Raw genomic sequence first — 13,558 nt, forward strand, 5'->3', positions numbered from 1 at the left:
ACCACAAGCGCACACACACACAGGGGTGTCGCACCAAATTCTGGGCCCTGGGTACAATGATTCACAGATTATTTTGCGCTTTAACTACTGAAAAATAGCAGATCTACAGCTCACAGCGCTGCACCGAGTGCCACGCTCCGAGCTTGTAGATCTGCTATTTTTGAAGAATCGTGAAAATCTTTGTCTTTGAATAACCTATGTTTCTATTGTCAGTGGTGCTCAAACTTTTTCATATGAAGGCCACCCAAAATGATATGTATTTGGCCACAGACCCCCATCTCAAAATATTTAGTTCCAGGGACCCCCAGAAGCTAAATTTGAGTTACAAATGTTTGCTTAAAAATACATATATTCAAAGATTTGCACACATTTTCACAACTTTTAAAAAATAGCAGATCTACAAGCTCACTGTGCGCTGTGAGCTTGTCTATATCTGCTATGTTTCAAGTATAAAACAATTAAGGCCCCTCCACCTTGGGCCCTAGTAACTCAGTCCCACTTTCCCCCCCCTTGTTGTGACGCCCCTGCACACACACACACACACACACACACACACACACACACACACACACACACACACACACACACACACACACACACACACACACACACACACACACACACACACACACACACACACACACACACACACACACACACACACAGGTGACGTGCTTTGTCTTCATGTGTACGTCCAGTCTGGACCAGCAGCAGGTAAAGCTCCTGCAAATGATAGCCCGAGGGCAGCCTTTGCTGCTGTGTTCAATGCTGTTTGATGCTGTCTGACTGGAATTTGTTGAAATTCCCAGTATCATGCAGTGAGTTTTTTCTTCTCCCCCCCTTTCCATTAATCCATTGATACTCCTTGCATTCCGTGGGCATTTACATGAAACATTGATTCTTACTGACACTTTTCATGTGGTGGAGAACCTAACATTTACACAGCGCGTGTGTGCTTTGTCAAAGCACACGTTGTTTGGTGTATAGGTTTCATTTCAAATTCTTCTCACACAATAGTCAGTTATCCAGGACATCAATACTGCAGCTATGTGTCATAACAGAGTGTGATTGGCTTCTGCCGATAACATCATAAACAAAAACATAGTGGATGATAGCTATATAGAGATCTATATGCTCCAGGTAAAACATTTTTTTTGTAGTAGTAGGTTGGGATGGTAGGCAGGCAATTCCATAATCAACAAAATGTTTAAAAATGTTTTCTAAAGCGGATAGAAAAATAAATAAAGAGCTAAAGAGCATAATCCAATTATTAATTGTAAATGTAACTGTAAATGTGAAAAAAGGGTAGCATGGTTAGCTATGATCTAATGAATCTAATGTATTTGTACAGTAGTCTCTCTCTTTCTCTCTCTCTCTCTCTCTCTCTCTCTCTCTCTCTCTCTCTCTCTCTCTCTCTCTCTCTCTCTCTCTCTCAAAGCAGAATCGGGGCAGGGGCACAGTGGCGCAAGTCCTGGATTCGACGTCCGTTGGGGACGTTGTGGGTGCTGGGGGAATGTTCTGAATCAGTGCCCATACCCTAGGTGGGGTTGGCAAAAGGGCCTGTCTGTGTGGAGTTTGCACGTTCTCCCCATGTCCCCTAGTGTAGGTACCCTCACGGAAAACATGCAGTAATCCTGGTCTCTATACTGCCTCCCCCTGGCCAGATGGGGAGCCTGGTGCAGGGGAAAGGAACTGGTTGGAATAACGTGTTCCTTCCACGTGCTACGTCTAACTGGGGAAACTCCACCCTGTCAGGTGAAAGGAAGCGGCTTGGACTCCTCATGGATAGAAGGAAGCATGAGGTCAGTCCGTTGCTCTCCCCAGGTTGGCAGAGGGAGTGTTGCTCCCAGGATTACATTAGACAATTGACACCGGGTGAAAAAATGGGTTACAAGAATTTGAAAAGGAATTGGAATCAAATAAAATCCCAACAATTGGCACCCTATAATCAACGTGTGATACATACAAATGCCTTTGTCGTAAAGGCAATCTTTCTATTATTTATTAAGTCCACAGGATAGCACTAGATCTTCCTCAGATGTGCAGGCTTGTTTTACAGACTGGACCCAATTAAAATGCTCAACAATATTCAAAACTGGGTAATAGAAACATGAGATCAGAAAACTCCAAGACTGAATCCCCAAGTATTAGAACTTGGACAGATTTGAAAGAGGTTTATAAAAAGATTGAATTACTTATCTGAGGCTCTTCACTATAGAGCACTGGTTCTCAACGTGGGGTTCAGGACCCCCGGGGGTCTTTGAGGGGGTTCCACGGGGTCCCCAGCAAAATGAGTAGTGGTTACAGGAGGAAGAAAAGGACCCTTACGGATCAGTAACTCAGGAGTATATAAATGGAACCAAAATATACACGTACAGGCCTATTTGGTCCCATTTGTACACTCTCAGAGTTTAATGAATACTGTGGGCATAACCGTTTAAACTGGGGTCCTAAAGATACAAATCAAATGTTGTCCGTGGACAACATCATGTCCACGGACCCCCGGAACAATGGAATCCCAACAAGGATTAGAAAGAGCTGCTATGATATAGTTCTTCAGTATTCTGAACAGAAAATGTGTAGGTTTCTAGTGAGACGTGTGCATGTACACAAATCCCTTTGTGTGTGTGTGTGTGTGTGTGTGTGTGTGTGTGTGTGTGTGTGTGTGTGTGTGTGTGTGTGTGTGTGTGTGTGTGTGTGTGTGTGTGTGTGTGTGCGTGCGTGTGTGCGTGCGTGACTGTGTGTGTGTGTGTGTGTGACTGTGTGTGACTGTGTGTGTGTGTCTATGGATAGATTAGATTCTGAGGGGATATAGTGGTGATCTAGTGCTGATTTCTTGCTGTACGTGTGCACAATCTGCTTGGCATGCTCTGCATCTCCTTTCTGCCTGCTATAGGCTCTGCTGGCTATAGCTTGTGGCGCTCCCAGTGGAGTAGACTCTTTCCACTAACAAAATGCAAAATACAAAATTAATAAAAACACCCTTTGAAACTGACAAATATGCCTCAGGCAAACTATCGGCCCGCCGGCTGCTTAAAATTTAATCAGTTCTTTTTTTTTTTTTCACGGCCAAGCTCATCTTTTTAATAACACGTTGCTCAGGCTGTCTGTATACAAAGTTTTCCTCTGTCAAGAATTACATGGGGCCTGTCAGTTCATGGACTTTCGCCCCCAGAGAATAAACTAAGCAGATTTGTTTTATCTCTTAACCTTAAGTCCTTGTCCTCATCCAAAGCGTGTCTACCGTTTTGGCCTCTCCTCTTTAGCCAATGACCTCCGCAACATACGGTGCTTTATGTGGAGACAGAGAACAGCTCACATTCACGTTCCTCAGATCTGCCCCGAATCAATACAACAACCTTGTTGGAATTCCCTTACAATGTGTTTTAGCGCAAGTAGAAAATGAACAAGGGTGACTGAAATGGTAGAATTGTTGACAGTGGAGAGCAAACACTGTATTCCCTGAGAGCTCACCCACACTGCTATAATATTCATGCACTCATCCATAATTTAATTATATTAACACGGGGTTGCAGTGTGCATGATGACAGCCAGTCAAACCCTCATCTAAGTGTCAGTCATGCACTCCAATAGCATCTTAATGCCATATAATTAATGGAACAAAGAGATAATAGGCAGACAGCATCATAATATTTACAGGCAGTCACTGGCTGAATTTATTTTTCTCTACTTGATTTTCTATAGAAGTGATATAAATCACATGGTAGGGTGTTTTCTTTAAAAAGAGTTCAGTTCCTGAGTCTACAGCTACTGTAATACTACAACTACTGTAACAATACAACTTGCCAAAAAAGGTCCTTGTCCCTGTAGTCTTTCTGATATACAGTAGAAGAGTCAACTAAAGATGATCATATTTCTATAGGCTTACCTGAAAATGCATAATGCAATGCAAATGCAATGTTACATATTGAAATAATATAGCACTTGATTGACTTGGTTTTATGACAGTGCAACCTATTTAATTTTACATCTGACATAAATAGGTGCAAAGTGCAGTGCAATTGTCATTGTAAATTTACAATCGATCCATTATCATTTGCATGACCAGTGAGCTGTGGACAGGTGCATTGCAGATATTTCCTTACTATTTAGAGAGCGCATTATTGCATTAAAATGTATGTAGGCGGTTGCAATCAAAATCCATGTGAAATCACACAACAAACACGTTCCACATGGTAGACAGTGCTGAGATACTCGTTCAACAACAACAAAAAGCTGGACCAGATTAACCATATTTCTACGGCCTAGCAGGGAGTCACCAATATATATATATATATAATATATATATATATATATATATATATATATATATATATTGTTTTTGTCACACAAACAGCAGATCATTTTTCATTATTCTTATGAATAAGAAATACGAAAACATTATGTAGTCGCTGCTATGCATCTTTGCACAGAGAGGAGCATGAGGAGAGAGAGGGAGAAAAAGAAAGGGAGAGATCATACAGTATGTTCAAATACCTCTGTCATGTCGTGAGTCCATTGCCTCCTGGCCTTCTTTATTTGTCTCTGCTCAATGGACAGCAGTGACAGTCGTCAATATCTATTTTGATGCTCCAATGCACGAACACATGGGACACAGCGTCTGTCATGCTTTAATTAATAGGTTGTTTAAATAAAGATCCCTACCTTCCTTTAAAACAGCACTGAAAAGGCTGCTACTCGAAACTGGTAAAAGAAAACAAAGCCTATCCTGACTTTTCTACTGTAAATACCATTTTTTTTCCTACATAGTACTGTGTTTTATTTGATTGTCATTCTATGTTATATGAGTTAAAAAAGGACCCCAATTGAAACAAGCCCAAAAGCTTTTTTGAGGTATCCTTTTAGTTGACCTTGTACCAGTGAACTGTACTGTCATGAAACAGTACCCTTTCCTATGCAAACTTCTTCTAATAAAGTCAATCAATCAATATTGATGCATAAACCTTTATGAACAGGTTTACAAAGCAGGCTTTGCCATAAAGTGGCACCTGCATGATGTTTCTCCTTTCCTCTGTTCACTTTTCCTTCAACTTGCCAAATCTATCATTTAAATAAAATTGTGGCAAGGTAAAGGGTTAGGGTGGAGATGACCCTATTTTATCTAATTTGTAACTAGAGGTTCGGGCTGCACGCGGCCCTCACAAATACATTGCACCGCCGATCCAACCACATACATGGAGATCAGATCTGTCAGTCCTTATCCCTTTAATGCCCATATATGGAGATCTCTGATGTCACCATAGTGACTGGGTAACCAAGCCCGCCCATTTATAGCCAATTTTAATATAGAATGCACACCCATAACTTAAGGCCTTTTACAGTGAAACGCACGTAATAATTCATTTTCAATGAGAGGCGAGTGTTCAGATAGGGAGGCGTGGGCAATTTCACAGGCATTGCGATAAGCCTGTCGCGTTTGTTCTCATTTTACTCCCACGACAAGAGTAGAAGTTTTTTGAGCTTTTTTCTACGTTGTGTATTACATGTCTATTCACATGAGGAGTGCAGTGCGACCTCACAAATCCCAGCTAGAACACAGGTGTTGTGTCACTTCTCCTGTGAAAAAACCTGATTTAGATTTAATACCGTTACCTCATGCCCCCTTATACAATGTGTAACACTGTTGTGTCTCACAGTACAGGCCACAAAGGGTCAACAATATTTGAGAGAAGCCAGACCTCGCAAAGCAAATAAAATAATTTTCACCTCACAAGACTAATTGGCAAACAGTTACTGTAAAATAGGGGTAATGTGATCCTGTGGTGTGCTTTTAGGATTAGTCAATAACCTGGTAGCAAAATTCTGCACTAATTATACACACTTGCTCACATGGATGCTTCAGGAAAGAAAAAATACTGTCTTATTTATAGGTATCAAACTGAGATGCCTGTAAGGGTAGTTCAATTTGTCTATAGAATTGTCAGATCTTTCTATTCTTTGAAGTTTTTTCTAGGTTTCAGTGGTTTAATTGTGCTTCTCCACATAGTAATCATGGTGGGGAACTCAAACTAATTCTAAGATTCTAATTATTCTAGGTTCTAAATAAGTTACATTAAACTACAATGTGGCAGTTGTGGCCCATGCATGATGTCTCATCTTTTCTCCTGTCAGCCCTAATATATATAATATAATCTGTTCACACCCCTACCAGCAGTCAATCTTGAGGGTATACTTCACTTTTTCAGCTTTTTTTTTTTTTCAGCTTTTTCCCATTATACTGTATATTTCACTCACATGTATATAGACAGAGCTTAGCTATCGTAATTTATATGGTTTGAGTGATTTGCTTGATGTACAGTATTGGTACTAGTATTGGTGTGTATGTGTTAGATTAAATAAATAAAATATGGATCTATAAATCCATAACCAAAATAAGACTGCCAAAGGACTATATCTTAATTAGTATTTGAAGATAGTCAGAAAAAGAGGACAAAACAGTGAGCATACCATCCTAGCGGCAGCGTTCTATTCTCTCTTCTCAAGATGGTGGTAAAACATACAGTATTGATTGATTGATTGAAGAATTTATTAGAAGTTTGCAATAGAAAAAAGTACAGTTTCATGACAGTACAAATCACTGGTACAAGGTCAACTAAAAGGAGATCCTAGAAAGCCGAGGCTTATTTCCACAGGAACCACACTTTAAGTATCTCATATAACATTGAAAGACAGACCATATAGAGAATACAGTATATGACAGTTAGATGGTGGTAAGACATACAGTATATAAAGAATACAGTATATGACAGTTAGATTGTGGGACTCATTGATTGGTTCCCATATCATAACAAGAAGACAGAGACACATCATTGAGTCCTGGTAACTTTCCACTAGCCAGAACTTACAGTACAACTAAAACATGGTCTCAGGGTAACAATGACCTATACTGTAAGTTCAGACAGTAGTTCACAGAATTTAACCTTTATGGTCATATGAGCCTCATACATGAATCATACAATTATGTATCATAATTCATATCAAACAATCAATATAATATAACAATCAATTGAAATGATATTAACAATAACAAAATATCTATCAGTATGCCTGGTTGAAATTAGCCATTGAAATTCAGTATTCCTTTATTAGGAATAATCTTTTATAATGTCCTGCACTTTTGATTATAACGTCTAGACCTAGATATAGATTATAGAATTACAAACACAACCTTTTCTCTTATCCTTTTAGCATTATTGTATTTACACCTGCAAACTGTTACATCTCCTTTCATATCTGCCGTGAGTAAGCAAAATGTGTTAGCATGTGTTTGCTGTACTTTACCCTGGAGGAGGCCAGCCTCTTGTTCTTACACATAAGTGAACCTGACTCTGAGATGGATTCCCCTTGGCAGCTTTTTCTCTGTGTAAAAAGCTTCCAGTTTTGTGCTGTTTCCTCCTTTTCTTACTTTCTTAGTTATTAATTGAGATCATGAGAGCCGACGCTTTCACCAGAGGACTAGCGCAAGACAAGAAATGCTTGAAGTTCCTCGCCATAAATATTAACGTACAATATATTATGCATATCATTCTTTAAATACCACATAAAATGTGTTTTTGTGACTAAATCTTAATTTTGCATATGCTTTTAAGTAATACACATTAAATAATAATTGCCATTACATTGATGGCAGTGGCAGCTTTGGGTACTGTCAATCACATTTGTGCAAACCCCCTCTGACACTTTGTGTCTCTCATCACTTCCTGCAGCCATGCCATCATTGTTCACACACACACACACACACACACACACACACACACACACACACACACACACACACACACACACACACACACACACACACACACACACACACACACACACACACACACACACAACACGGTTTCAGAGTTCAGCAGAGTCAGCATTATACACTACTCTCAAACATCAGCACACTCAGTGCAGGGCGCAAAGGTCAGATAGCGCTGCTCTATCTCAACCTAGAGTGATGAGTAAATTTGGAAGCAATGCAATATTCACTCATACCATAATATTCACTACGGTAATGAAAAGGAACATACCATAATATTCACTACGGTGATGAAAAAGGAACATACCAGGGGTGCCAGATGGCCAAGTGGTTAAGGTGTGTACCTGATGCCTGTCAGAGTGTCCTGGGTTCGATTCCTGGCAGTGGATTTGCTGCATGTCACTCCCAGACTCTCTCCCTGTTTCTTGTCTCTCTCCACTCTACAATCAAAAATAAAGGCAGAAAAGCCCCCAAAATAGAGGAAAAAGAAATTAATAATATTCAAGAAAAAAAAACATAATTTTCACTACGGAGATGAAAGAGGAACATACCATAATATTCACTATGATGTGGAAAAAGGAAGAGAGGGACAGCGAGTGACACTTTTACAGTACCAGTAAGACTCCCTAATCGGGAGATAAGCGACCGTTAGGTCGCATACACAAACTTTAGAAGGCAATCAGCCAATCAGGAGGGAATATGGGAAATGGGATCCATGTTGATGACATGACTTTAGAGATACTGTGTACAACTTTGCGTGATTTTAGGCCAAAATCTGTAGGAGCAGTGTTCAAAAATGTGTTTTGCAAAAGCGAAAGTGATTTAAGTCAGTGGTTCTCAACCTGTGGGTCGGGACCCCCAGGGGGGTCCCCAAACTATTTTTTGGGGTCCCCAGATGATTAACTTAATGTGCAACATTGTTTTCTCACTCAACAGTAAACATAATTAAGTTTGAGTGTATAGCTAAAATATCTAAAGTGACAATTTAAGGAAGTTTTAATACCTCTAAAATAACAAATTAAACATGGGCCAAATTGTCAAACATTAGAGGCAGAAATTGTGAAAAGAGCAGATCTACATGCTCGCAACGCGAGGCGTGAGCATGTAGATCTGCTATTTTCACAATAGAACAGTGTTATACAAGATGTAATGCCTCAACTCTTAACTGGGGGGTCCCCAGTTAAAATACAGTATGATTATTTTGGGGGTCGCAGCTTGAAAAGGTTGAGAACCCCTGATTTAAGTGACTGCCAGGGGACATGAGTGCACTTTTGTGTGCTTGCTAAATCCTCTGTTGTCCCACCAATGTTCCAAATGTCTCCATGGGAACAGTAACAGAGGTGCCCCCCCCCCTTCCCCTCCTCTTTGATGTGAGCAATTTATAATGCTAATTATACAAACAGCGTAATAACAATGGATAACGCCAGTCTATGTGTTTACCCTCCCAGTGTTTACATCACAGACTGGTCCTTGGGCCATATGAAGGCAGGCGTGCGCGCACACACACACACACACACACACACACACACACACACACACGTACGCGCGCACACACACGCACACGCGCGCACACACACACACACACACACACACACACACACACACACACACACACACACACACACACACACACAATTGCGAAATAACACTTGTGAAAACAGCGAATTCTCAGTTGTTCACACTGCAAACTATATGAACAACAAACAACAATGAAACATGCCTGACATCAAAGACAGAGCAAGATGATTATGTATTAAAAAATGTTTTTCAACAGAAGACTGTAGATGCATTTGACTTCCTCCTTGAGTTAATTGATAGGACTGCTGGTTGAGGATGCCGCATGGCTGCGGGACAATAGTTGTATTATCATGTGGATAGATAGATAGATACCTTGCCCTTAGGCAACAGATCGTGTTATTGTTTGCATATTTATTTAGCATTTGTGAATTCATTGCACTGCTCGTGTCTCATCACCTTAATTGGCTCTTGTGTCATTATTTCCCGTGGCAGCTCCCACATATAAGTTCTCCAGAAAACTCTCTTTTCAAATGGCCTTAATTGAAAGGGTCTCGGGATAACAAGCTTCTTTTCTCTGGCGTTTTGTTCGAATTCCCATACAGTCGTTGAATACAAAACCTCAGATGTTCTTCAAAAAGTCAGGACAACGGCTCTACATTTTTCATTTGAGACATGGTTCTTTTTAACCCTGTTCTACAGAGAAAGAATGGGTACCACTGTCTGCCATCTACCTTTCATCATGAAGCCCAGCTATTAGTTGCACCTAACTCACCATGCATTAGATGCACATTAATTTTGGAATCACAGCACTCTTCAGGTTCAAATAATGAGCATTTAATTATTGACAGGGGATGAATATTTAACAACGGTACTGGTGTTTCACTTGGATGGTCTATGGAGTAGTATTAAGGAGGACATAAGGAACACATGACCCAGAAACCCACCCCCATGTTTTCAATGATCCCGCTATCTTCTTATTAGAGTACTTAGCATGACAGTGTAGACGTGCAGCCCCCTTTGTCAGCTGAACATTAGTAGCTCATAGTTCCAGCTCTGTTTACCCAAAGGTCATTCATTCACTAAGATAATGCATTTCATCAAACGTTTATACACAGACAGACAGACAGACAGACAGACAGACAGACAGACAGACAGACAGACAGACAGACAGCAAGAAATCTAGGGCCAACCTCCAGAGAATTAACTACTTTGTCTGAATCAATCACCTATCTCTGCCCACATCCTCTTCTCTCTGTGAAGGTGAGTCTTATTAGGGGTTTCAGCCCGGGGGGCTGAAACCCCATTGTTTTGTGTAGATATTTCTCCTGCGGCAGTATTGTGAACTCCCACGAGGTGGTAAATGGTAGAGACATGGAATCTCCACCAATGATTGCCGTTGTGTGCATTATTGCACCATACATAGCCTATGACCCCAAATGGCTTGATGTTGGAGCTATAATAACATTTGAATAGTCATAACTCTTGTGCTGTGAGTCGGATTTACACAAACATTCTACAGACATCCACTTTTCAGAATCCTCACTTGACAAACTTGCAGAATGACTAAAATGAACAGCTCGTTATGTTATTTAGTTTTGAAGGACACAGACAGACAGGCAGCTAGAGATAACTATGCTATCTGTATATTGCATGCCCAACCCAGTTATGCAATACCCATTGTTGTACTTGTTGTCAGAGTAGTCATTATACCAGTTGTCCAGTACCCAGTGCAGTACCCCGCGACTGGTCGACCAAATATGGAGGATACAGGGATCCATGATATCGTCAGAAACTGCCAACGTTGTTTTGATGATATACATGGGATTAAATGGGAGACAGATGGTTTCATTGTACAGTACACGCTACACCTTTTATTAGTGCAATGGCATATCGTGAAGCATGGATCGACCAATCCATGAAGCCGATGGGTTGGGTTGACCAATAAATGGAGCCGAAGCCTAATTGAAAGTAACGTTTGAGCACATCCCCTCTGCTCAACAGTGGACTTCAGTGTAGCAGGGTACAGTAGGTCATAAGACCACATGGATAATTGAAATCAGATACAAAACAAGAGTAAATTGCAATATTCCAGTGGGCCTACTGCATTATTTGCTGCCCTGTTCATTGTATTGTCCTTTTATGCATCACTGTACACCTCCAAGTTCAGATGAAAATCAGTGTATCATTTGAGATTAACAACAGTATGATACAGCTACCCTGCCCCTAATGATAATTATAGGTTCTGTCAATGGTGAGGACCTTTTCTCCCCCCTCCAGGCCAACGATAACCTGGAGCTCTGCTTTCTGAGTGCAAATCTGGTTAAAATGCTAGTGCTTTACAATAGAGCTGAGCGTGTAAATCAAGGACAGGAACATCCCTCCTCCCCATGCCTGTCCTCACTGTTCCAGCTGGGCCCTTTGTAGTGTTACTGTATATCTTCCAGCGTAGTCCCTGCACTGCAACCCACCTACACAAGCTGACATCTTAATTAAATCTTTAGGATCCTGTTAAAGCCTTTTATTGGGCCAGAGAAATATGGGTTTGCTCTGCAGCCAGGAAGGTCACAAACCTCCCGTTGTTGAGGGCTCCTGGATAGCATACAGCATATTGTATCCATATTTAGTGGGTTTTGCAGAATGTGTTTTTATAATAAACATTCAACTTCAGTCTTAAGATCTACAGTCTGTCTCCAGCATCCGCAAGGGTGATGCTGTCTCTATGATCGTTAATTCATCCCAAACCTCACAAGCAAGCCCCCTGCAATGCTTCTAGACAGCTGAGAAATGTCATTACAGGCCATAATGAAGAATGAAATCAGTTAAACCATTGCCACACGCCCAAAATGTAATTAGTACCTCTGAAGGTCAGCTTAAATGGTTTCCCCATGATGTTTTCCTGTGACTACAATGTTTGCTTGTAAATTTACCTCCACTCTGATCTTCATGGAAAACATGGCTCAACAAAAGAAAAACGGAATGCTTTGAAAAAGTGTAAGGAAAGGGCATGCAATTAGTAATAAACGGAAAATGTGTATAACTTATGAATGGCTATCAACAAGCAGTGACTTAACAAAGGCAACTGATAAGACATTGAGATTGAAATGAGGTGTGGAGAAAAGCCCCTTTATCATCCAGTGCCATACCTTCACACAATGCACAATTAGAGCTCATGTTCTGCAGTAAGACAGAAGAACAAGTGTTGCATCAATTTGCAGATCATTTAGTCTTTTCACATGCATTCGGCCTTTGATAAGACATGGGGAATCAAAGCTAGATGGAGATGAAAATAGAGCGCGGGGGGGTCATGCAAATGACTTTTGTTATTGCACTGTGATTTTTATTTGAATTGTAAGTGATGATTCTGCCTTTTAGTTACAGCTGTCAGCCCTCATTAATGTGCGTTATAAATTGCATCAAAGTGCATAAGGCTGCGTGTGATTAATTTATACAGCTCTTTACATACTGTAGGAGGAAGCTGTGCAGGTGTTGAGGAGCCTAATGATTTGGTCTAGGACGGTGGCACAGCTACATCGTACCTCCATAGTGTGACGCGTGTCTTAGCATGTGTCTGTCACACTAAAACACAGGCTAGAGGAAACAGATTACACGCCGCTGTCCACGGACTAACGTGGTGTCCAAAATCATTCAGAATAACTCCTCTTTTCCATAATGAGAATCAGTCATGCCCTGTTTAGAGCCAATAAATGATTTTAACCTCATGTCATTTTCAATCAACATATGTAACGAGGAGAAAGATGATTTAAATTCAATTTTGATGTAATTTAATGTCATAATGACATATACTGTACATCAGGGATTCCTCGTAGCTTTTGAATAAATACTTTTTAAAACTTCATTTACGTTGTCTGTAGTAGTAATAGCAGGCCTGTAGTAGTATTGGCATTACAGGAGTCAAAAGCTAAGTGATGAAAGCAATAACCCATAAATCCCTTTATTTCCTTGAGTATAGACGAAAACTAGAAGCAGACCTGTGCTCTTCCGAGCACAGGTCTCCACCAGGTCAGGAATTAGTTATTGTGGCCTCCTGGTGGCGCTAAATGTCAAAAGGGTGCCATGTGTTCTTTGGCCTTTAATGGTGACACTGCCTGCATGCATGATTTGAGGCATTTTGATCCAAAAATGAGTTTGGCAAAAGTAAACCTGCTGGTGGCGCTATAACAGGCTATTATGAAAAGAGTGTAATTTGTTCCTTGACCTAGTGGGAATGTGCATGCAGAATTTTTCTGAAATTACTAGCTGCGTTCATGATTT

This window comes from Nannobrachium achirus, assembly GCF_963921795.1.
Source record: "Nannobrachium achirus genome assembly, chromosome: 7".
NCBI classification, from domain to species: domain Eukaryota; kingdom Metazoa; phylum Chordata; class Actinopteri; order Myctophiformes; family Myctophidae; genus Nannobrachium; species Nannobrachium achirus.